The following is a 24,772-nucleotide window of genomic DNA, read 5'->3' on the forward strand; positions in this document are numbered from 1 at the left end:
TTACTAATCCATACTGTCACATAGTAATTGCACATGGCTGTACATATTTATTGCTGAGGACTGTCTACAACAACCTCTACAGTGTTTGAAAACTGTTGGCTTAGTAATGTGGATATTGGGACATACAGGTCCTCAATATAATGATGTAGCAAAACCCTCACTGTGATGGATCCTGTCATTACACAATCACCCCAACACCCACACAGGATACTGATCACACACACATACACACACACACACACACACACACACACACACACACACACACACACACACACACACACACACACACACATACACACACACACTTACCAGTACTGAGCTTTAACCTCCTATCTGACTATGTGTTGTTATTACAGTGTAACACAGTCCTTGCATGTGTCATGGAGCTTACATGCTGGAAAGCTCTCCAAATATTTCTTTGAAGGTGAGTAACATCAGCAACAGTGCTAAAGGAGGGGTAAGGGAAGTGTAATATGTGTGAATGTCCACAAAAGCAGATGCCAACAAAGACACACACACACACCCACACACACTTTCTCAGGGAAACACACATATTATCACAGTTGGCAGGTTCAGGATTAGAATTCCTAACTCACTAGTTTGCTACATTACAGTATTATGCAGTTATTGCAAGTGCCACAGAGCTTATATGGCTGAAACATGGCCAAAGAGTTATTTCAAGGTGAATGACATCATCAGGCGTGCTAGAGTAGGGCAATGGGAGGTGTAGTGATTGTGAATACATTCAAAATAATCTCCACACACACACACACACACACACACACACACACACACACACACACACACACTTGCCACTACTGAGATGCATAGGTTTGTTAGTTCACAGGTGTGTAGTAGGTGAATGGGCCTGAAGGCTGTACAAGGCTAGGCAAAGGGAATAGCTTGGCATCAAGCCACAAGACAATAGTCTTGAGTGTGGCTCAGGGGTGTAGTCCCTGGAGTGGTCACCATGGGTGGGTATTGTATTCAACATCCACCCATCTGGGTTACAATTATGAGTGGCCATTGATGTGCACTGCTTCCCATGTATGTGATGTATATTCCATAACATGGACAGTGTCCAGGTTGTACACATGTCCCACATGCATGCTCTTTGACATGTGGAAGTGTACTTGAGGTCTCTGGTGCATGTTGTGTGGACAGATTGTTATCTTCTGATGTAGCATTCCTGACTTCATTTGGTGAGACCTGGCTATAAATTGAGGTCATGCTTGCACCTACACTGACAGCATGATACAGGTATTCAGTAGAGTTAGTGGCATCTGTCCATACAGGGCTTGTGGATAAGGCATACTATTCCCTTTGTGGGATACATTTGCAGACTCTACAATTGTTGCAAGCATCCAGTGGGGAACATACCAAAAGGGCCACTGTAAGGATTTATTTGCCTACTGAGGGGATGGAACAGGGTGCCATGTCCTTTTACTTGCTGGATAACACACACTCAGTCAAGAGATGTAACACATCACAGTACTTTCTGATGTCAGTGGCACTGTTGTGGTTAACAGGCATGTAGTCCACTGCAATCACACCACGGTTACTATCTGTGAGGCAATACGCAGGGAACTACCAATATAGTGGTTGTTGCCTAGCCAAGTGTGTTTGTGTATGAGCATGGGTGGAGAGTGTTCTCTTAGTAATAGAAGGGTTGCCTATATAGTTAACCAATCCATAATGTCACATGTAGGGCTATGGATTGTCTGCACCAGCCTCTCTGGTTTTTGACATCTATTGTCCTTGTAAGGTGGACATTGTGACATATACTAGATCCTCAACATAATAATTTAGCAAAACCCTCCCCACAATGCTTCCTGTTATTACACAATCATAGCAACCTCCACACAGGATACTGATAACAGACACACACACACTTGTCAGTACTGAGATTCAGACCCCTACCTAGCTATGTATTGCTACTACAGTGTACCACATTTATCGCAAGCACCACGGAGCATACAGGATGAATGGTTTCCCAAGGTACTTCTAAGATAAAGAACATCACCAGCCAATGTAAATAGTGGCACTGGGTGAAGTAGTGGGTGAGAGACCCCAAAAATAATTTTACCCTAAACACACATTTATCAGGGGTGAGGTTCAATCCTCTGTCTAATAATATTTATGGACCATTATGACATGCATTTACCACATGTGCCACTGACATGACATGGTTTAGGGTTGGCAACAGGTACTTCTTAGGTGGATGATATCTGCAGGACTACTAAAGTCAGGCTCTAAGATGTGTACTGGGTGCAAATGGGGCTAAAATCTTCAAAGATATGTACACACAAAAACACTTGCCACAGAGAAGATTTAAACCCATACTTGTGCAGTTATTACTACTACATTGTTCAGCATTTATTGCACGCAACATGGAGCTTACATGTTGGAGAGCTCTCCACAGGTATCTTTAAAGGTGACTAACATCAGCAGCAGAGCTAAAAGAGGAGTAAGGGGAGAGCAGTAAGTGTGAATGTCCATAATATCAGGTATTATCAAGGACACACACTCTCTCACACAAATGTACACAGTTTCACAGTTGCCACATCTGGGATTAGAACTCCTACTTAACTAGTATGTTACACTATAGCATTACACAGTTATTGCACATGCCACAGAGCTTATGGAGCTATTTTTTGTCTAAGGGGGTATTTCAAGGTGACTGACATCAGCAGGCTTGCTAATGTAGGGCAATGGGAGGTGCATTGACTGTGAATGGCCTCAAAAATCATTAATCGCCACAAACACAGAGTCTCACAGTTGCCATGTCTGGGATTTAAACTCCTAGCTAACTAGTATGTTACACTATAGCATTACACAGTTATCACAAGCGCCACAAAGCTTATGGGGCTGAGACTTGACCAGAGGGTTATTTCAAGGTGACTGACATCAGCATGAGTGCTAACATGGGCAATGGGAAGTGCAATGTGTGTAAATGGGCCATAAACCATTCCTCTGGAAACACACAGACAACACTCAGTCACACACAACTTTACATTTGACAGGACTGGGTATACAAATACTAGATAAATACTGATTTGTACTATCATGTTACACAGTTATTGCAAGCACCGCAGACACTATAGGGCTGAGGGCTACTAAAAGCAAGTATCTTCAATGATTGACATTGGCACATCATGTGATATTAGCCATTTGGATGTGTGGTGGGTGGGACAGGCCTCATGATGGCAATCTCTCTGTCATTGTCTGTCTCTCTCTTCCCCACATCTCTGTGTGTGTATGTTTGACCTATTATAGTGTGGTGGCCTTGGATATGTGTGAGTATTCCTATCCAATGTGTGTGCAAAGCATGAATAGTGTGCAATGTGGTGTGGGCGCACAGACATGTGCGACTGACTGATATGTATAGTCCAGTGTTGTTGTCAGATAGGTGCTTCATTTCTCTTAGTGTAGGAGCACGCAAAGTCTGACCTTCTGTATTGAGTTAACAAATCCATTCCAGGCAGATTGTACTCCAGTCCAGGATTTGGTGTTCTACACCATCATTTGGCAACCTGCTTCTGCAGGATATCTGTACATAGCTTGACAATATGGAGGCATAACGGGCAAAAGATAGTGGGATAGTGTAACTATTGTGTCTGTGCTGCTTGTGCTACATGGCTAGTGTTAGCAGAGATATTCAGATATGTACTGTTTTACACTGTGATGTATTATGTCATCAACTACTGACAGATATACTTATTTGCTCACAGTTATTTACTGGGAAATACAAAACGAATGAAGCTGTGTCCAGTATTGTGGTCTGCACCCTACATACTCTTGCACACTCATGCCATTCTGAAGGGGTAGCTGCAGACACTTGCTGATGGGTCTGTGTAAATGATCTAGCACCTTGGTACTGTGGTGGCTGAGGATCCCATGCTTGTACATATATCGATGTAGCAGAATGGCCATATCCTGCTGTGGCCATACCTCTCAGCTGTACAGATTCACCCTGGTTACCCAGAGTCAGGGCTCATATATCTGGTCAGTTCCCCTTCACATTGGGATTTATGAGCAGGTTTGTAGCCACTCATTACTGTTGTTGCAAGCAGGGGTAGTATGGGCACACATCAGAGTTTCAGACGTCACACACTCCATGGCGTCCATGGTTCTATACCCCCCCCCACTCTGTTAGTCTATCCTCTTCCTAACATTATGCGAGCGATATCTCAGAAGTATCCCTATAGTTGTCCCTTCATCCCAGTGGTATTTAGGGGTTGGTCCACAGTTCATGTAGTAGGACATGGTGGGCATGCTACTGGAATTTGTCAACATGGCTTTGCATTTGTGTTCTGTGGACTGTGTTATGTTGTTAGTTGGGACCCCATGAGATAACATACATTGGCAGTATGGGTGAGGTATAGGCCTTTGACAGAGGACTGTAGGGCATTTGGTAGTGATGCTGGCCATTTGTAGCAGGCTAGTATATTCTGTCACTCCTACAATCCCAGGGTGTGAGCCACTGGATTCCCCTTGGGTGACAGGTTAAGTGTGTGAGCTGTTAATGGCAATAGTTTCTGTCCATATTAATCCATTGGTTTGGATGCTGGAAGGGTGCTGCTCACAGCTAGGGATACACCTGCATGGGACACCTCTTCAGCATGCTGCATTCTGTGGGTATTTCCATACGGAAGTGGAGGTAATACTGTACTTATTTCCAACAGCAGGGATATGACCTGTGATAAACCTGTGGATGATGGTGGGGTGAGCTGAGTGCATGTGTGATATGGAAGCTTCTTGCAGCTGACTCACAGATATATCTGGGACAGTCCCCCTTATGCTGCCATGTGCAGAGACATAGGCAGTCTCTCATTACTTCATAAATGTGCCTTTTGTGGTCTGCCAGTGATTGGCCAGACTACATTGGGTCTTGCTGGGATGCATTGTGGTTGGCACTGCAGTTGTTAGAACATGGCTCTGTCATCAACAGTACTAACCATAGGCCACCGAGACACAATCCTCCATGCCTACATGCTGACCACTTCCACACAATATAGAACACACAACAATCTAACACACAGACCCCTGCATATTGTACACATGCAACAATCTAGCCTGTAAATTTGGCCAGCTCAGGTAATCTGTGTTCCACTGTTATTAAACCCACATGTACATGTTACTGCATTTCTACATAGGATTGTGGGGGGTCACACCTGACAGCTGTAAACATTTGCTATGACTGTACTGGTATTTCAGGTACTTTGTTGGCTTCCATTTCATTTTGTATTCTGACCTATCATGTAGACTAGAGGCACATCAGTAGAGTATAGATCTTAGGTTTTATTTACCTATATTTCAGTTTCAGATTTCTTACCCTTAAGAACTAACATACAACTGCCAGACCTGTTGTAGTCTGTCTTTGTAGGCCTGGAGGGGAGCTGTTCTCTATTGCCATCAATTGGAGGCCTTAGCACAGCCTTTGTTTACGGTCATCTACACCTGTCCTGCTGGCTGAGACTGTTGAGTATGTGAGCCTCACTAACATGCATGTGTGTGTCCTATGGAAACACATTTGGGCCACCACATGTACTGCAGTGGGATTTGTCACCTTGTCTAGTACTGCCTACTTTGTTGACACCAGTATTTGTTATGGATTTCATGCTGCCCACATAGATGTCCACTATCTGCTGCCATCCCATTCAGCCACCTGATTCCCTTGCATGCTCACATCCATACCATTTATACAACTAGCAGAATATACTACTCCATTCAGCAATTGATAAGAAGAGTGACATTCTTGTGGCTGTGCCAGTATTGAGGATGGCGCTGGAGGGCTGACTATGTCAGATGCACATAGTACACTCCCTATACATGGTAAAGCACAGGTAGTGTAATGTTTGGCATCACTTTTACTGTATGTGCGAGTCAGAGAGAGGTGTCATTCCCTGGGTCCCTACTGTGTCAGTGTATGTGCTATGCGTTGCCTCTCTGCCAAAGCCTGGGCATACTGGGCACACCTCCTTCTGCCTACATGGGCAGGCTCAGGTTGTTCCTCCTCCGAGTCACTCTTTGCCTGTGCTGGCCTTGGCAATGGTGGGGGGCTGTGTGGCCCTGCCACGTGCTGTTCCTGCTGCAACTGTTTTCACAGGATCATATTGTGTAGCATGGCACATACAATGAAAATTTGTGTACACATAGCTGGAGAGTACTGTACGGCTCCACTGGATATGCCCAGGCACCAGAACCACGACTTGAGCATCCCAAACACATGCTCTAATATGATTCTGGTTTGTGCATGTGCCTCATTATGGAGTTCTTGTTCAGGTGTGTGTGAATGTCTGATGAGTGTCATCAGCCATGGCTCCAGTGCGTAACCAGCATCCCCCACTAGGTGGCCATATGGGATGTCCCCACTGGCAAATCTCTGGCACAGCTGTGTCATAAGCCAGATGTGGGAGTCATGATAGCTTCTAGGGCTGCCAGCACACACATTCAAGATAATGCCCTGGGCATTGCACATGACCTGGCAGTTGATGGGGGGGAAGCCCTTGCGGTTTATGTAGACCCTACCCCACTCACCGGGTGGTTCTTTGATGTGTACGTGCGTGTAGTGTATAGCATCCACTACTTCAGGGTATTCTGCTATTTGGTGGAAGAGACGCATATTGCTGGTCAATGCCTCACGGGTGTTGAGGAAATATATGTGCTCACTGGCATGTGCTGACATGGCATCCAGGAACTGGTGGAGTATCCTCGATGCAGATATCTGTGAGATTCCCATGATATCCCTAGTTGGCCTTTGGAAGTACCTGTGGCAAGTATTCTTAACCCTGCACATACATTGGTATCCACTGGGATGGGTTACCCTATGTTAGTTCTGTGTGTGAGGTGTGACTGGCACAGCTCAACAATTTGCTGTAGGATGTCCCTGTCCACCCTATAGTGCTCCACTATCTCCAGCTCATGTAGCCCCTGGTAGGTTACCCTGGGTCTGTACACTCTTCTCCTTCTCCCCACTGTGGGTTGGTCATCAACATTCTCATCCTCACCACCCTCAGCCTCTTCCACATATTGATGTATGAGAGCGACAGCAGCCCCTATCATTTTGTTAGTTTTTTCAGGTAAAATTTCCCCATCTGTGTACACCGGTGGTGCAGAGTTTGTGGGGAGGAAACAGAGTGAAACGTATTTGCATAGTTTATAGTAGTGTTCTGGGCTGGGCTGCTGCTTGTGTAATTGGCTGATTCTGATACATTTCACCTGCAAGCTATGCTAATTCTCCTTGATTGCCTTCTGACTGCTGTTTTCCCTTCCCATTGCCTTCCTGTTTAAGCCCCAAGGCACAGCACCCATACCCAGTGCTCAGATGTGAACAGAGTTGCTATTTCCTGTGTTTTTTCGGGTTTTTTTAAGCCTAGTGCATGGTGCGCACACTCGTTTAGGCAATGTAAACACTGCTAGGCAGCCTCAGACACCCCCCCCTTCCTTAGCTGTGCTTAGCTAAAGGCAAACACGGGTCACAGAGCTCCAATAAGCTTGCAGCATGTAGCATGTATGACACTCCCCCTTATGAGGTCATTTACCTCTTATGCTTATACCATGGTGCTGCTGCACCTACATGGTTGGGTGTAAGCTAACATTGAGGGGAAATCTGTGATCGGTATCAATCCCCTCATTTGCATAAAACTAACTGCTAATGCATGGTTATAAAACTGACACTCAGCCTTCCCCTTTAGCAACCACTATTCCATGATATTGTTGTCTTATGCATGCCATTGACTATTATGGCAGAATGCTGATTTTGGTTTAAAAGCTTATTTCCAACTTTTTTCCGTATTTTCGGTCCAATCCCATTTGCACAACGCTGCCCTATACTTAAGCGGCTGAAATTGACCAAAAAAAGTAAAAGCTATTTTTTTATAATTTTTCCAGCTATTTCCCATTCCAATGGCCATATATTTGGTCATTGACATGTCTACAACATTGAATGCATGCTTTCTTGGGAGCTGTCATAACTCCGTTTTGTAATTTGCAGAAATGTATTCGGTTAGTAACCGAATATATTTCTGCAGGTTACCCTATTCCTGCACAGATGTCTGCCTGCTTCCTGGATTGCTAATTCACCTCATCTGCATGGTTTTCACAAAAAAGTGGAGTAATTAGCATACAGGAGCTGTGTCAGTGCAGGAATAGTGTAGGAGCTTTGTACACATCCCAGAAGCTCGTTCCTGGATTGCTTGTCGGCCATATTGCATGCAGCAGCTCTTGCACTATTCCTGCATGCCGTGCAGAGCTTGCTGAATCCCAGGGATTGTGTTCTGAGAACTGAAGGTATATAATTAGCAACAGTCATCTTGCTTTGGTCATATAATGGTATTACCTGTACTTTTACTCCTTTTTGATTAATACTTTTCAGCTCATCTTTATATCCATTACTTTCTTGGCCAGTGCTAGCTTAAAGTCTATATTACATTTTATATTTATTTTAACAATAACTTGGTAACTCAGGTAACAAACTGATTCCTGAAAAAATAATTTGAGACAATAACAAGATGCAAAGCATGTAGCTTTCATTACTTAGACAGTATGTACATAGAAATGACATGAAAGCAACACAACAGACTTTGCTAGCAGGGTGAAAATGGAGACAATATGGAATATATACAGATTTACAATAGTTACACTACTGCGAAGAGCATAAAATGTATTAGGTTACCTCCAAACTTAAGTGCATTCTGCTTGAACATAGTGCTTCTGAGATAGTTTTGTATCAAGAAGGGGAGAGCTATTGTGCAAATGTGAAGGAGATACTATTAGATGTAGAAGAGAAGACGGTTCAGAGACAGGGAAGGGAGTGCTGTGGAAAGAGAAATTATTCATGTAATGGTGTTATGGTTTAAACAAATGGTGTTTGGTCTGCCATTGAGGTGATCAGAAGCTGAACTCTTTGTACTTTATGACCAAAACCTCAGAAGGAGTGGTTGATACACAGACAACTATTTTGAGGCTGACTATGAGTGATAGCAGCTTCTAACTGTGATCTGAGGTAATAGTCTGTCAGCACAAAGTACTAAAGCTATGAGGTTTTAATGAACTGCTTCTTGCCCTAGGGTACAGGGTTTGAGTTCTTCATTTGCCTTTGTGTGACTCTGAGCAAACTACTTAAGCAGCCAGTGTTCCTGGGTCTCCCCGGGAGCCACCACTGACCCCGGGAACTACCGCCCATTAGCCTGATGAGACTGTTCCACAAGGCCATAGAACGTATCATCATGGAACTTATAAACAAAGACATTGGTAATAGAAAAGGTTTAATGGACATCCACAAAACTTAGCGCTTTCACCCGTCCACATACGGGTTTCATCAGATGAAATCCGTATGTGGACAGGTGAAAGCGCTAAGTTTTGTGGATGTCCATTAAACCTTTTCTAGTACTCGTGGCGAGTTGTTATTTTCATCTTTTATCAGTTAAAGACATTGGTAATCTCCAAACTCTGGACCACACCCAGTTCGGGTTTATAAATGGCAGATCATGTCTCCTAAAGCTGATAGACTTCTTTGATGCAGTCACCAAAGCCGTAGACAAGGGTAATGTGGTTCACACAGCCTATCTAGATCTTGCCAAGGCTTTTGACACCATCCCTGACTCTGGAATTATAGATAAACTCACTAAACTAGGTATAAATCCCTATGTCACATGATGGGTTGCCAACTGGCTCACTGACAGAACCCACACTGTGAAAGTAGCAGACTCCAAATCTGACTTCAGACCAGTGACAAGTGGAGTACCACAGGGTTCAGTCCTGGGTCCTCTCCTGTTTGGTATCTACTTCTCTGAAGTACAGGCTAAAGTCTTTGGCTAACGAAGTTCACAGATGACTGCAAACTAGGAGCCATAATCAAAACTCCTAATTATGTGGACATCCTACAAAAGGCCCTCACTGAGACAGATGCCTGGTGCCAAAGCCATGGCCTCAAGCTCAATGCCAAAAAGTGCATGGTCATCCCCTTTGGTAAAAACTCTGTACCCATGAACTACAACATAGGTGGTAGTATACTTAACACTGAAAGTGTGATAATTGACCTTGGGACACAGGTGGACAGTAGTCTCTCCTTTGATAATCACATTGCCACAGTAGTCAGGAAATCCTTCTATGTGGCACACCTCATCACAAAAGGTTTCTCATCCAGAAAAAAATAGGTCATTGTTCCCCTCTACTCATCACTCATTAGACCCATTATTGAGTACAATGCCCCTTTTGGTATGTACCTCACAAGACATCTACAACAACTGGAAAGGCCACAGAAATACCTCACAAAGATGATTACCGGCCTCAAACAGATGCCCTATGCAGACCGTCTCAAAAAACTCCAGTTTTACTCTGTTGCATATCACCTACTCAGAGGTGATCTCTGCCTAACATACAAAACTATGTCAAACCCAGAGCTGTTGGACATGCTCCACTTAAAGAAATCCTAATCCCTCCGAGATACATGCTGTAGGGACCTAAACCTTGTCACCACAATAAACAGAACATGCCGGAGGGATAGATTCCTGTCCCAGAGACTTCCCATACTCTGGAATAAACTACCTATCTATATCAAACAGAGCTCCTCATTAGCACTCTTCAAGAAAAATCTTGATGACTGGATGGGAAATAGGAAATTCACCCCAGGGATCACCTCTGTGGCTCTGCTCAACAGTGGCACAGGAAAATAATTTTCTTGGGTGGCAAAAGCCAGGGTACCTTTTTGGCTGGGCTTGTATAGGCCCCAGGGCCGAGAGCCTAGTACCTACTGAAGCAGATAAACACAAGCCAGAAGAAGTAGCTGACTTGAACCCACTCAAAGTATTGCAGGCTGCAAATCACCAAACAGTTGTAGAATGCAGAATCCACTTTATTAACTTCAGACAAAAAATCCAAGGATGAGTGCTTTCATCCAGAAAGATCTAGAATTCATCAGACAATTTACCTCACATAGTTACTTCCTTCTTATACAGTCCAAATAGGAAGTTCCACCCAGTTATAAACTAATCCCTAAAACTAAACTAAAAGTTTATAACTGGGTGGACCTTCCTGTTTGGACTGTATAAGAAGGAAGTAACTATGTGGGGTAAATTGTCTGATGAAGTCTAGATCTTTCTGGACGAAAGCGCTCATCCTTGGATTTTTTTGTCTGAAGTTAATAAAGTGGATTCTGCATTCTACAACTGTGTGGTGATTTGCAGCCTGCAATACTTTGAGTGGGTTCTGAAAAAACCAAAAAATTAGCGACTGTAAGAAAATTGAAAGCAGCTACAAAGCCAGATGAATTTTAGCGCTTTCTTTCACTTTATTATTAACGTGAACTTCCTCAGAAAACCAGGATGCCTCCCAACATCCTGGTTTTATAGTCATAAACAGGAAATGATGTACATCCAATATTGCAATGATAAACTTTTTTTAAAAAATGTAAAACATTAAAACATGTAATCTAGTATAACATTTAAACATCGTTATAAAAATGATGGTGTCATCTGAATAAAAATCGATGTGTTGTGACAGTATATCAAAAACTTTTGAAATGAAACAATAATTGACCAATATCCATTACTCAAGAGTGTGACCCTATTAGCTAAAATAAATTCCGGCTGAGCCTGGTGTTACGTCATGCATAGTGAACCATAGTTAATGTAGTGTCAAACATTGAAAATGCTACTAGCAACCATGACAGTGTCAAGTGGTGGTCCCGTGGAAAGATCTCCACTGATGTCTTCTACAGAAATAAGCCAGAACCACCAGATGTCTCCCACAATAAATCATTCACTCCCACTGACACTCGAATTCAAACACCATCGAGTCGTCTATACCCTGTCAAATGAAGGAAGTGTAAAACCTATGGCAGGTGGCAAAACTAATGAAATTTGTGAGCACTCACTCTAAAATGTCTGCTGTGACAGCATTATCCAAAAATTGATAAGGGAAAATCAGCTGATAGAGGAAAACCAAAAAACAATAATGTCAATAACTAAAGTGAGACTAGTTGAAGTATATAATTTGTGGGCATCAATGTCCCTAAAAGTGTGTATACACATACACACGTGAGAAATCTATACCAATAAACGTGTCTATCTTGTTGACATACATAAATCTACACGTGTGTTCACTTCCATATGCACATGAGTGTGTGTGTGTGTGTGTGTGTGTGTGTGAACAAGTGCACAGGGGTTGCCTGAAACACACACACACTCATGTGCATATGGAAGTGAACACACGTGTAGATTTATGTTTGTCAACAAGATAGACATGTTTATTGGTATAGATTTCTCACGTGTGTATATGTATACACACTTTTAGGGACATTGATGCCCACAAATCATATACTTCAACTAGTCTCACTTTAGTTATTGACATTATTGTTTTTTGGTTTTCCTCTATCAGCTGATTTTCCCTTATCAATTTTTGGATAATGCTGTCACAGCAGACATTTTAGAGTGAGTGTTCACAAATTTCATTAGTTTTGCCACCTGCCGTAGGTTTTACACTTCCTTCATTTGACAGGGTATAGACGACTCGATGGTGTTTGAATTCGAGTGTCAGTGGGAGTGAATGATTTATTGTGGGAGACATCTGGTGGTTCTGGCTTATTTCTGTAGAAGACATCAGTGGAGATCTTTCCACGGGACCACCACTTGACACTGTCATGGTTGCTAGTAGTATTTTCAATGTTTGACACTACATTAACTATGGTTCACTATGCATGACGTAACACCAGGCTCAGCCGGAATTTATTTTAGCTAATAGGGTCACACTCTTGAGTAATGGATATTGGTCAATTATTGTTTCATTTCAAAAGTTTTTGATATACTGTCACAACACATCGATTTTTATTCAGATGACACCATCATTTTTATAACGATGTTTAAATGCTATACTAGATTACATGTTTTAATGTTTTACATTTTTTAAAAAAAGTTTATCATTGCAATATTGGATGTACATCATTTCCTGTTTATGACTATAAAACCAGGATGTTAGGAGGCATCCTGGTTTTCTGAGGAAGTTCACGTTAATAATAAAGTGAAAGAAAGCGCTAAAATTCATCTGGCTTTGTAGCTGCTTTCAATTTTCTTACAGTCGCTAATTTTTTGTTTTTTTCAGAGTTTTGTTCGGGGTTCCGAAAGTGTATTCTAGTTTGGTTTACTTTGAGTGGGTTCACTTCAGCTACTTCTGGCTTTTGTGTTTATCAGCCTAGTACCTACCTATGAACCTATGAACCCTGAAAAGGCAAAATCATGTTGAGTGGGCTTCCTTGGTCAACAAACAGGAGAAGGGACATTTGTGTCCATTGAGCCTACTTAGTCTAGAAATATGTGGAATAAAAAATAAAAATAAAATCTACTTATTTGGCTAAATTATTCTGCTGGTTAGGAATTGGTATGTTTTAAGATTCAGATGTTTAAATGGAAGGAACCCAGTGAAAGTCTGCATATTTTTTGACTAGGAGGCAATTTCATATAGCTGAAAGTGAGCTGATGTTCTTTCTCTGAGACAAATGAAATGAGTCTAAAGAGTCTACGTGAGCTTATTTGAAGTGAGGGCAGTTTTTTCTCTCTCTGAGAACAGCCAGTGAGTGAAAGGCCATAATCAAGTAGGATGAGTAAAACACTTTTGCCACTATCAATGGTGTTTTATGGGTAGGAGAAGAGTGTGAGATATGTATTGCCCTCAAAACATGTTTAATAAGCTTGGCTCTGGTTTGTTCTACATGGTGATCAAATATATGATAATGATCAAGCAAAATATGAGGAGATTTGAATTGGGATGTGGTTTGTACAGAGCATCCAAACAGGTCACTGGTAGACCACTGTGACATTAATATTTTTAGCTTTTATTTTGTTTTCTTCGTCTAGAATTCCACATGTATTAAATTGTTATCAACTATATACCTTATCCAGGCTCAGCAGTACCCTACCTATAGTCATGCAGTCTGGCTGCATGATGATTTGGAAGCTACCACTTAAAATGCATTTTTCATATACCTTGGAGAAAATCACATAAATACCGAAAGTATGTTAAAAGCCACTTTATAACCAAGTATGTACCAAACACAGAAAGATGAGATGCATCTACAGTCGCATTATGTAAGGGGAACTCAACTTTCATTTTACAGGATTATGTGCAATGGTCAATAAAATTCACTACATACTTTTAGAATAGACCAACTTAATAATTTACTGTGAAAAAAATGGTATTTCAGTGTTCAATGATACTGTCCATTAACATGATAAGTATGATAGATGATGAAACACAGGAAGCCATATTCTGTCATAAACGTAGAACCATTGTCATTAGCTTTACTAGTCTGTATGTGAGAAAGTGATGCAGCTCTTTTAATCCTTTTCAGCTTTCTTGGTTATGACATTGGTTCTGGGACAGTTGGCACAAGAGACTCACTATTCTACATAACAATGTTGTGTGTTGAGTCAGGGAACAAGCCAAGACTACATACTGACTCATACACCTCATGTAGTACATCAGCGCTCTTCACCAGTGACCTTTGATCACTGCATAGCTATGACTCTTCAGGCCAAAATGTCTTCCACAAGAAATAGCCTCATGTCTTGAACTCTGCACGTCTCTGGACTTGCTTTATCTGTGATAATTTCTGGAATCTACTTTGGACTCCCTAAGAGTCAGTCATCTTTATTGAAATAACTTCCCTTTACATGCCTGTCATACAGAAGCTTTTCAAGTGTTGTTTCTTGTGAGTGTTTCTGCTAAGACTTATTTTTAGGTCTATATCATAGCATCAAATGATCTCTTCAGCAAACTGCTATTCATCAAGACAACATCATCAAAAACTGCATTCAGCGAGCATTTACATTGTCGAATGTTACCTCATCGAATAACATTAGTTGGCCAACATCACAGACGGTATCCTAACCTGGTGAATAAGTAAACACAAAAGTAGATATATTGCTCTCTTAGCAGCTGGCCAACTAATGTAATTTGATGAGGTAACATTCAACAATGTAAATGTTCACTAAATGCAGTGTTTGATGATGTCTTGATGAATAGCAGTTCACTGAAGAGATTGTTCGATAAATTAGCTCATGTTCACTAAAGATGAGGTCTAGTATTGTATGTCCTATAGTACAATTGTGATCTGCACACAGAAATCTTATACTACTCCAACTTTATCTCCAGGACTTGGAACTCTATCTTTCAATATACATCAACATATCCTAACTGCTACGAACCCCTCCCAGTTCAAAAAACTTGTCAAGACTCACTTAGCTGCCTCCTGGCTCTGCTCATTCATCTTCTGGCTGAATATGATTGCTCTTGCACTGTAGCTTTCATACCAAAACCTCTTTTGCCTCCTCTGTATATTTATCATATACTTTACATTGTCCTTATACTTCCTCCACGTACTTCTCCCTTCTAATTTCTTCTTTTTTATGTTTCATGCAATTAATTGTTCAGTGAAACTCAGATCTTCACCAATACCTTAAAGAATGTTTGTATATACATATATATATATATATATATATATATATATATATATATATGTATGTATATATATATATATATATATATATATATATATATATATATATATATATGTATATATATATATATATATATATATATATATATATATATATATATATATATATATATATATATATATATATACTACAGATGCCACCTCTACCTAGATCATGGAAATTTAACATATAAAACTTAACGGGTTTGTATTATACATTGCATGTTAATACTTGTCTAACAATATGTTTTTAAACTACTTTTACATATATTGTGTCTCCTTGGAATTTTCAACTAACTGTACTTTTTAAATAATATGTGATTGTTATTTTGTATTGGAGCTTTTCTCTCCTGGCCTCTACTGAAAATGAGCTTTATGTTCAGTTGGACCTTCCAGGTAAACAGATGTCAAATAAGTTAATAAATAAATAATCAATTCAATGCTGTATGCCTTGAATGTTTGCATGAATCCTTCAGCAAACCATTTTTATAGCACTCTTCATTTTGCCCAAATGCTGAGTAATTTCAGAAATGGATATTCAGAGAAACAACTTCTGAAACCACAGTTTCTTCAAGTTTACTATCATGATGTTCCCACATATAAAACAATACACAATGCTTGTTAAAAAAAAAAAACTTTTGTTCTTCATTCATTACCTTAAAATTGCCTACATTATATTTCTGAACTTTTAGATATGTCTGAAAAAATGTTTACATGTACAGCTTTTTAAAATTGGTTCTGATATACTCCTTGACATCATAAGGTTATACAATAATATTGTTGGTAAGTGTTAACTCTTTGCATAGAGTGTGCATATAGATCTTTCTGATCTGTACATCTTTTCCTAATTATATAGTTCCTTAAATATTTAGCTAGGAAACAATGTGGATATTTCCAATACTGTATAAAATTTAACATAAATAGATTTAAGTGAAGCGTATATTACTCAAGTTACTCAAGCTGTTCAGCTTTTCTTGTGGTTTAATTCACAATACTTTAAAAGTGCATTTAAACACCATAGATACTACATTGTTTTTCATTCTTTCCACAGTTAATTTATGATGTAGTATTGTATAGTGAGCTCTATCTTGATCTTAAGAAAATGTACTGAAAAGCTTCATGGATCATCACTGTCTCTCCCACTATACATAAAAATAACAAGCACAAAAAGTGGGGAGAGAAATTGTTTAATAACTATTTTCTGGACCACAGGTTTATAAGACCAGTTTCATCAATGAATTGGCTTCATTGGTTCATAGGTTCTTAAGTAAGTTCTAGGCTACCTGACCTTGTGTGCCATTTTAAGCCTAGCCAGCTTCCCTTTTGTGCTCAAAATAACCTACCTCATTTGGTTATAGAAGTGCCTTACCCATCCCATGGTCAATAATTAGGTGTTGACCATAATCAGAATAATAGGGATTATACCACAGATAACTTCAGGGGACCCATGCATAGAATAAAGCATTTAGGAGCTGCCATTAGTAGTACAGGGGGTAGTTCTGGGGTAAATTTTCTGTTTCCCATCTACAAATCTAAGCTGCGCTTGAATATGAACAGGAATGAACTTTGTTTCATGTGAAATTGGAGTCTGTTCCACTGTAGCGTTATCTCTTTGAGATATACCCACCTCTTCAAATCATTCTGCTGATATTGTAGAAGAGTTTAGATCTATAGACTGAGCATTTCTGATGCCATTTGACTTGCTGTTGTGCAGCAAATCCATTAGTAATGGGTCAGAGGATGACACCGGTCACCCCTTAGTCTGTAGGACACTGAGTGTAGTGACAGGGCTTTCATTCAGTCTATGTAGGACATGTTGTTTAGGCCTTGTATCCTTCTAGTAAGGTAATCTCTGTGGCCATTCCACTTGTAAAATGGGTCTGGACAGATACATGCCAAAGAGGGTATTATAATCAATAACTAACCCAATGAGGGCTGAGTAAAGGGGAACAATGATATCCTTAGATTTAGACACAATCCCTTTGTTTATAAGCTGTGCAATATAGAAGGACTTTCTTACAACATATAAAAGGAGTTTCTTACAACAATAGACATATGTTGGTCGAAAATTAGGTCACTGTCCACATAATTTCGCAAATCCCAAAAAACTGGGTCAGCTCTCAGGGGTGTATTGTCAGTGTGGTAGTTCCCTAAACTAGATGACTTCCCAAAGGATACAATAAGTCATTTCTTGGCATTTAATTTCAGTCCATGATTTTAGCACCATTTATTTATTTGAGACAAACTTTCCTGCAAGATGGCAAAGACATTTTATGGGTCCATTGACTGCTTCTAGCTTGCAGTCACCTGCAAACCTAGTCAGCCAGAATCATTTGGTATTGGCTTTTACTTCAGAAAAGTAGATGACAAACAGGAGAAGTCCTGGCAGAGAACCTTGGGGCACTCCACTGCTGACTGGTCTGTTTGTGGAGGTAACTTCTCCTATTTTGATTATCTGCATCCTGTCTGTGAGCATGTTGGCAATCCAGTGGATGACATAGGGGTTTAGTCCCAGTTTATTTAGCTTTTGTACTTTTCATCAGTTATAAAAGTGCCACCAAATGTCATTGACATGTAATCAATTACAAGTCATGTGAAAATTTTTCAAAGCATTAAAAACTTCAGCACACAAACATACAGACAAATGTTTCTACATTGCATAAATAATGTGCAAAAATGAAAGCAGAGTCAGATTTGTAAATGTTACAAATTTAACTTAGCATTGCTCAGATATTACAATAATTAAGAAAATCAGTAAAATCTAGCATAATTGATATAACAATAGTTACTTCTTGTGGCAGAAGATAAACATACACAAATATGCACAAAGTAGTAAAAGTAGACTTAACAGAAATAATTTAAGTCATGTATAAACAGTAGCCAAGTAGTATCTGTTTACACTCACATCTTTTTAAAATGCTATGTAAATCCTAAAACAAGTTTTTATTCCTACTAATTCTGTGTATAACTGTAAATAAGGATATTGCATTAGAATGATACAATGCATGTTTATAGAGACCACTGGTAGATGTTTTTGCAACTTATACCACTGAATTTTTCTTCGATCCATATCTGGAGGGGTTGCAAAGTTTGACCAACAATGCTCCACATGTACATTTGGCAAGGTGTACCACCAGGTCTGTATTAAAAGAAATTAAGTTTTGGATGTTAATGTGTTTTGTGTGCATTGATAGTGGCAATGGTTTTACTGCACTGTATACATCAACAAAATATTAAAATGTCCACATTGGCTTCTCCCATTAGGTTGGGACATAGTCGGTTGTTGCACAAGCCTCAATCCATTTACCCTTTTATATTGATTTAATAGTTAAGACAGATATATTTTTCTTTTTGTTGGTTGTATTTACACTCAATTGTTAAGAAGCCATTCTCTTTCAACAAGATGGGCCAGTATTTCTCAGTGACTTCCCTGAAGATAAAGATATTACTACCGGAAGTAATACTAAATCTGGGGACGTCTTCAGCCACACGTTCCAAGTATGTGTGATGATATACCAGTAAGTCATGCCCCTTGATATTTTGTATGAAATTATCTAAAAAAAGTGGAATGCTATCTTTTATGGACAACTCTATGTTTTGTTTATATTTATGCTTAGAAACTTCATTAAGATGGACTACATTTCATGGATAGGTTTGGTAGGAAATTTGAAAAATGTCAAAAGTTAATAAGTTAATAGATAATAAACTGATCAAGTCCTAAGGATTTTTTTTTTAAAAAGGTGCATTTTAGAATCTCTCTTTCTCTCTCTCTCTCTCTCTCTGTCTAGCAAAAAAATATTTGGCAAAACTGGTCAGATATCAAACCTCAGATGAAGTAGTAACTGAGTCAGGGATGATTTCACTGGGAAACTTGTCTATCTAAGTATATTTTAAACATATTTGCTATGGTAGTATGTTACATCTGAAAGATTCTATGGCTGAGCAGTTTAACAAGGAAGTAAATGGGTTTTTAAGATACGTCTCTAACCAAGTTAACTCTGGATCAGGCTTCTGATTTATTAGCTAACTTTGCAGTCAAAGAAATAAAACAGGTCTTGCATCTATCCAAAAGATAAGACACCATGCTCTAATGGCCTCCCCTCCTCCCTAAAGAAATATTTTTATTGGAAAAAAGATAGGTTACTCCCAAATTTATAGTTAAAAAAAAAAACAGATTTTAAAGATGGAGATCTAACCATGTTTCTTGGAGACTAACCGCCATAGCTGTAATTCTTAAACAAGTAATTTCAAACCACCCTACATTTGCATTAAACTATAGTTATACATTACTTAGTTCATTATTGGGAAAGAAGCTGTCAAGACTGCTACTTAGTTTGAACCAATTAGACCAAGCAGGCTTTGCCCAAGACACAAGGTTGGGAGGGTGGCCTAATGGTTAAGGTGTTTGCCTTACAAGCACAAGGTGCAGGGTTTGAGTCTCACAAGGGATTATTAGCTAGGCTTAAAATGGCTCACAAGGGCAGTTAGTTTAGTACTAATCTATGAGCCTATGAACAATGCTTAAGACAACCTAATAGATAACAGTTACTAAACAGATAATGATTCAAAGACAGGTTCTTTTTTGTTGATGACAAGCCATGAAGCTGAAAAAGCATTTGTCAAATTTGATTTCCTATTTAAGGAATTGCTTTATAAAGGGTTTAATGTCAAATTTGTTAACTTAATTAAGGGTCTTTTAAAAGCTGTTCATCTGGAATAAAAATAGGGCTACAACCTTTACCTGTATTTCCATTTGAGGTGGACCAGGCAAGGGTCTCCATTTATGTTTGCATCATATTTAGAAACCTTAGCGGCAAGCCTTAAGGTTGCTCCCATAATGGGTGTCATATAAATAATTCAGTATTGCAAATTTCTGGCACTTCAGCACACTCAGCAATTAATTAGTAATTTCCAGAGGAAAATGTCCTCTATTCAGAAATGATTTGATTGTTTACTTGCCGAACTCAAAAGAGGATTTGAGATTATTTTTATGGAAGTGTGAAATTTGTTTGATACTTAGATTATATATTATCTCAGAAAATAAGGCTATAAAAATGAATTATGCTCCTACATCCAAAGTTGAGAGACCATTCTTTTTTTCTTAGTGGACTTACCTTGACCTACAATTTTTAGATACTTACCCTAGTTCAGTGGATCTTATATATATAGTGAAATATTGTGGAAATAAAGAGGATTTTCCAAAGATGGAAAATGATTTGTGAAGATATTTTGCAAAAGGTACAAGCCCTTTCGTGACATGCTTTACCATTAGATATCTGATCTTCTTATGGTCTGCCTGTGCAACTCCCACTGGACTTTTTAGTAGTGATTAAGAAATAACCTGTTATCTTATTAGGATCCATAGAACTGTTTAAGTTTGTTTGCTGGTCTAGAGTACTTATCAACAATAACCAATTTAGGCCCAGCCTGGGTTGTAAAGAAAAAAAAAAGTAATCCATCAATACATATACACTAGGTGCAAAACTAGTAAGAATGAGTAGAAATGTAATCATTTATAATTTCATTTTGATTACAAATATACATCCGTGTGTGTGTGTGTGTGTGTGTGTATGTGTGTATTAGTTCTTAGTTCAGAAGAATGTATCAGAGCAATGAAAGAAAAAGTTGTGTAAGTTATATATATATCTATCTAAAAGGCTTAACAAGAGGCCAGATCCTACAGTGAATAAGGGTATAGGATTTTTAGGCCATATGGTATAATATGGAACATTTCCACTTGCTCAGTTTCACCAGGTACCCTTTAAATTCTGTACACATGCAGAATATACACATTAAGATGAATATCATACACAGAACATCCTAGTGAGGGATGCCACTCCAACCTGGCAGATCACCAAGCTTAGTGGGCCCAAACTTAATGTTTTGGTCTGGGAACTATCTTTAGTCCACCACCCTCAGTAACAAACTTTTTCAGTTATATCATTAAGAATATCTGCAGGCATTGACATTTTATGAAATGAGTCACTATGGGAAACGTTACTTTTGAATGTCTGGATTCCTCTCTCAGGTAATATTTGCTTAATATCTTATGTTGTCAGGGAGCCCAGGTAAAATAACTCACATAGATCCTACATCTTACATAATCTAATTATAGCTAACTTCATGAATAACTTCAAGAATGTTTCTAAGTAGCAGTTGTCATATGATCGTGGATCCTCTCTTTAAAAGACCACATTTACTTCCTGTCAAGGTTTCAGGAATATCATTTTGTGGCACAATGGAGACTGCGTTAATAGTGGAGTTAAATACAGCTGACATGAATTCAATATACCTGGAAGAAAACCATATAACATATTTTCATCAATTCCCAAATACTGCAAGTCTCACTCAGGGCAGGATATTTCCCCAGTAGAAGCATAAGTTCAGAAGTGATAAATGATCCTAATTAATGCAACCTTAAAGGAGCAGCTAAATGAAAGAGAAAGAGTCTGGGAAAGACAGAAAGCTAACCTATGCAACAAATAACAGTATTAGTATATTATGATTACTGATAGAGCAAATGTGAAAACAAACTGTCATGATAGCTACATATGTCACAATTTAATTTCTGTTTCAAGGACCAAACCTTTTCTGCTATACTTCCAGCAAACTATAGAACAATATCACCTACCTACCTCTGAAATAAAACACTTACTTTTTAATTTAATTGAAATAGCTTCTAATACAGGGAGAAAAAATGTACAAACTTGTAACATTAATAACAGTCCTAGAATTGCCTCTCTGCACTCTGCATTTCTTAAAATGGCAGAACCTTTTATAGACAAAACTCGTAGCACAATATTATAAATGTGCTCCTTTTAAGCATGCCTACATAATTCCACTTACCAAGCTTCTGTCACCTACTTGATTGCCAGCCATCACCCATATGCATAGCTATATAAAAAAATATGCTGCCAAATAATAGAACACATTAATAAATATGGACTACTGTCACAAGACAGCAAGGGTTCAGGACTAAGTAAAGTATCCTGACTACTTTATGCAGAGTCAACAGTTCAATTTTTAATAATATGGAGGTGGAGGTACTTATAGCATTGTGTTTATCAACATAAAACAAGCTATCAAAACTTCATCTGTTATTTGCACATCAAGAGGCTTGGGCAACTCAGATTTCAAGATAGGGTAACCATTTCATTTCATGATCAGCTCTCTGACTGCACTTCCTGAGTATTAGTGGTTCTACACTTGCCTTTAATATGGAAATATCTCAAAATTGTGGCTTCCATTCTTACTCCAAGTAATTGGATTCATTTTTTTTTCACTTGCTGATATTGTTGTGCAGTATTAGATGGTGCTACACTTCTGTATGTGCAGTCCTTCATATGAGACTTTAAACCAAGAGCCCATCTCCCTAAGTAGGCTGTAGTCCAGGTAGATATGTGTCAAAGGAAAAAAACTTCAAAGACCAATACACGTAAGGTTCAGGTTAAGGCACTTTAATTCTTGCAGCAAGGAGACAAAAACATGCATGCAAAAATACAGAGTTTGTCTAACTAAAAGCAGCAAGTGAAACCATTCTTATACTATTCTTACAAGACATTGCCAAATGAAGCTGACGTAGTAAATCACAAGTTTACAATATTGTTTTTCACAGCACATGTTGCTCATGATTTTCTGCTGACATGACATAACATTTCTAGATACATGAGAAAACTTTTGAAAAATAACATGGCCTTGGACACCAGCAGCTAGTTGCAATTATTTCTACAGTGCTGTGTTACATTTCAAGGTATTCTACTCATTTGAGCACAAAGCAATCACAGATTATAGATCATATTCTTCAAGCGGTCTTTGTTCTACTTTATCTATCCTTCCTGCAGCTGTGTATGTTCTCATAACACAGACAGGGCTAATTGTCTAGGTTTAATAACATTATAGAAAGCAGTATTGTTCTATTCATTATTTTCCTAACTAAGCAGAAAATCATCTGCTTCTCAGTTAATTTCCTAAGACAAGATTTTAGCTGTGCTGACAAAATACAAGGTCAGAAAGCATTTGCCATTAGTATGGATTTGTTCAGCATAAAGCAGAATAAATGTATTAACCCTTTTGGGCTTCTAAAAAAGCACTAATGCACACATATTAATACATATTTTTCTAACATTTCCCCCCTATTAATACTTTTTTTCTACTTTCAAAAGCATAAACGATTTGTTTCTTTTCCTAACCGCTTCCATTTTGGATTTTCAGTTAAGAAAGTCATTCAGTTTAATTTATGAAAGCATCTCAGTCTTCAACAGTTCATCAAGCTCAGTACCTTGATATAAGGTTTCAGAAACTGACAAATCTAAAAAATCTTTAATCAGTCTTTTCATGCAGGGGATGCCACAACAAACACATACTCCCAACAGGAGCATTCCTACACAAATAGCAATCAAGATGTTCATTAGGATGGAACCCCAAACCATTTCTGGAAAAAGTTTGTCAGTGGATTTGGGCCTGGTTTGGTCATGGTCGACACTTGCTGAATCACCTCAAGGTGGTTGCCTATCTCATGCTGGTTGTCAGGAATATATGAACATCATTCTTCTTGGATTAAAGCACATGTACCACCTCTCACCGCTAGGGTGAAGTCAAGAGCCATGCGGTTTTGAAGCACCACAGTTCTCATGGCATTCAGTTCATCAGTCACTAATTCGAGAGCAGAGAAAGTTGCATTGCTCATTACTTTGAAGAGTTTAGACAGTTTTCTCAGCTCCCAAATTGATTTCACTGCTCCATATGCTGGTAATATGCCTGCCCACGATATGACAGTGTCACTCAAGTCCATATGTGTTAGTTTATCACCCATGGAATTATGGTTTTTCCAGCCTGCCTCGATCTGTCCCACTGGATTCTCAGGTTTCCTGACAGGTTTCTTGGTGACCTTGCGTGCATTTTGAATTTTACCTCAAGGCAAAACTGCAGTGTGTGGTATGGCCAGAACCAGGTAACCCAAAAAACAACTGCCAGACCAATTCTCAGGTAACCATTTATAGGCCTTTTTGCCACATATAAAATAACAATCTTCCACCTTAGTAGTAACTTTACTATTAACATATGCTTGCCCTGCATGAAACATTTTCTTGTTTATTATAGACAGTTGCTTAAAAAGAACAGGATTATGTTGTACTTCATTAATCGTTCTGTGCGTTGATTTAAGAAACGAGTCATAGTCTGTATCACAAATAGAACCTGCATTATTAGCTTTGGTGTAACATTTGTAAGGTAAAATCATATTAAAATTACTCCAACCCACCTGGATAGTATCATTTT

Source organism: Protopterus annectens, chromosome 3.part0 (assembly GCF_019279795.1).
Source record: "Protopterus annectens isolate FY-2018-M chromosome 3.part0, PAN1.0, whole genome shotgun sequence".
Taxonomy (NCBI): Eukaryota; Metazoa; Chordata; order Ceratodontiformes; family Protopteridae; genus Protopterus; species Protopterus annectens.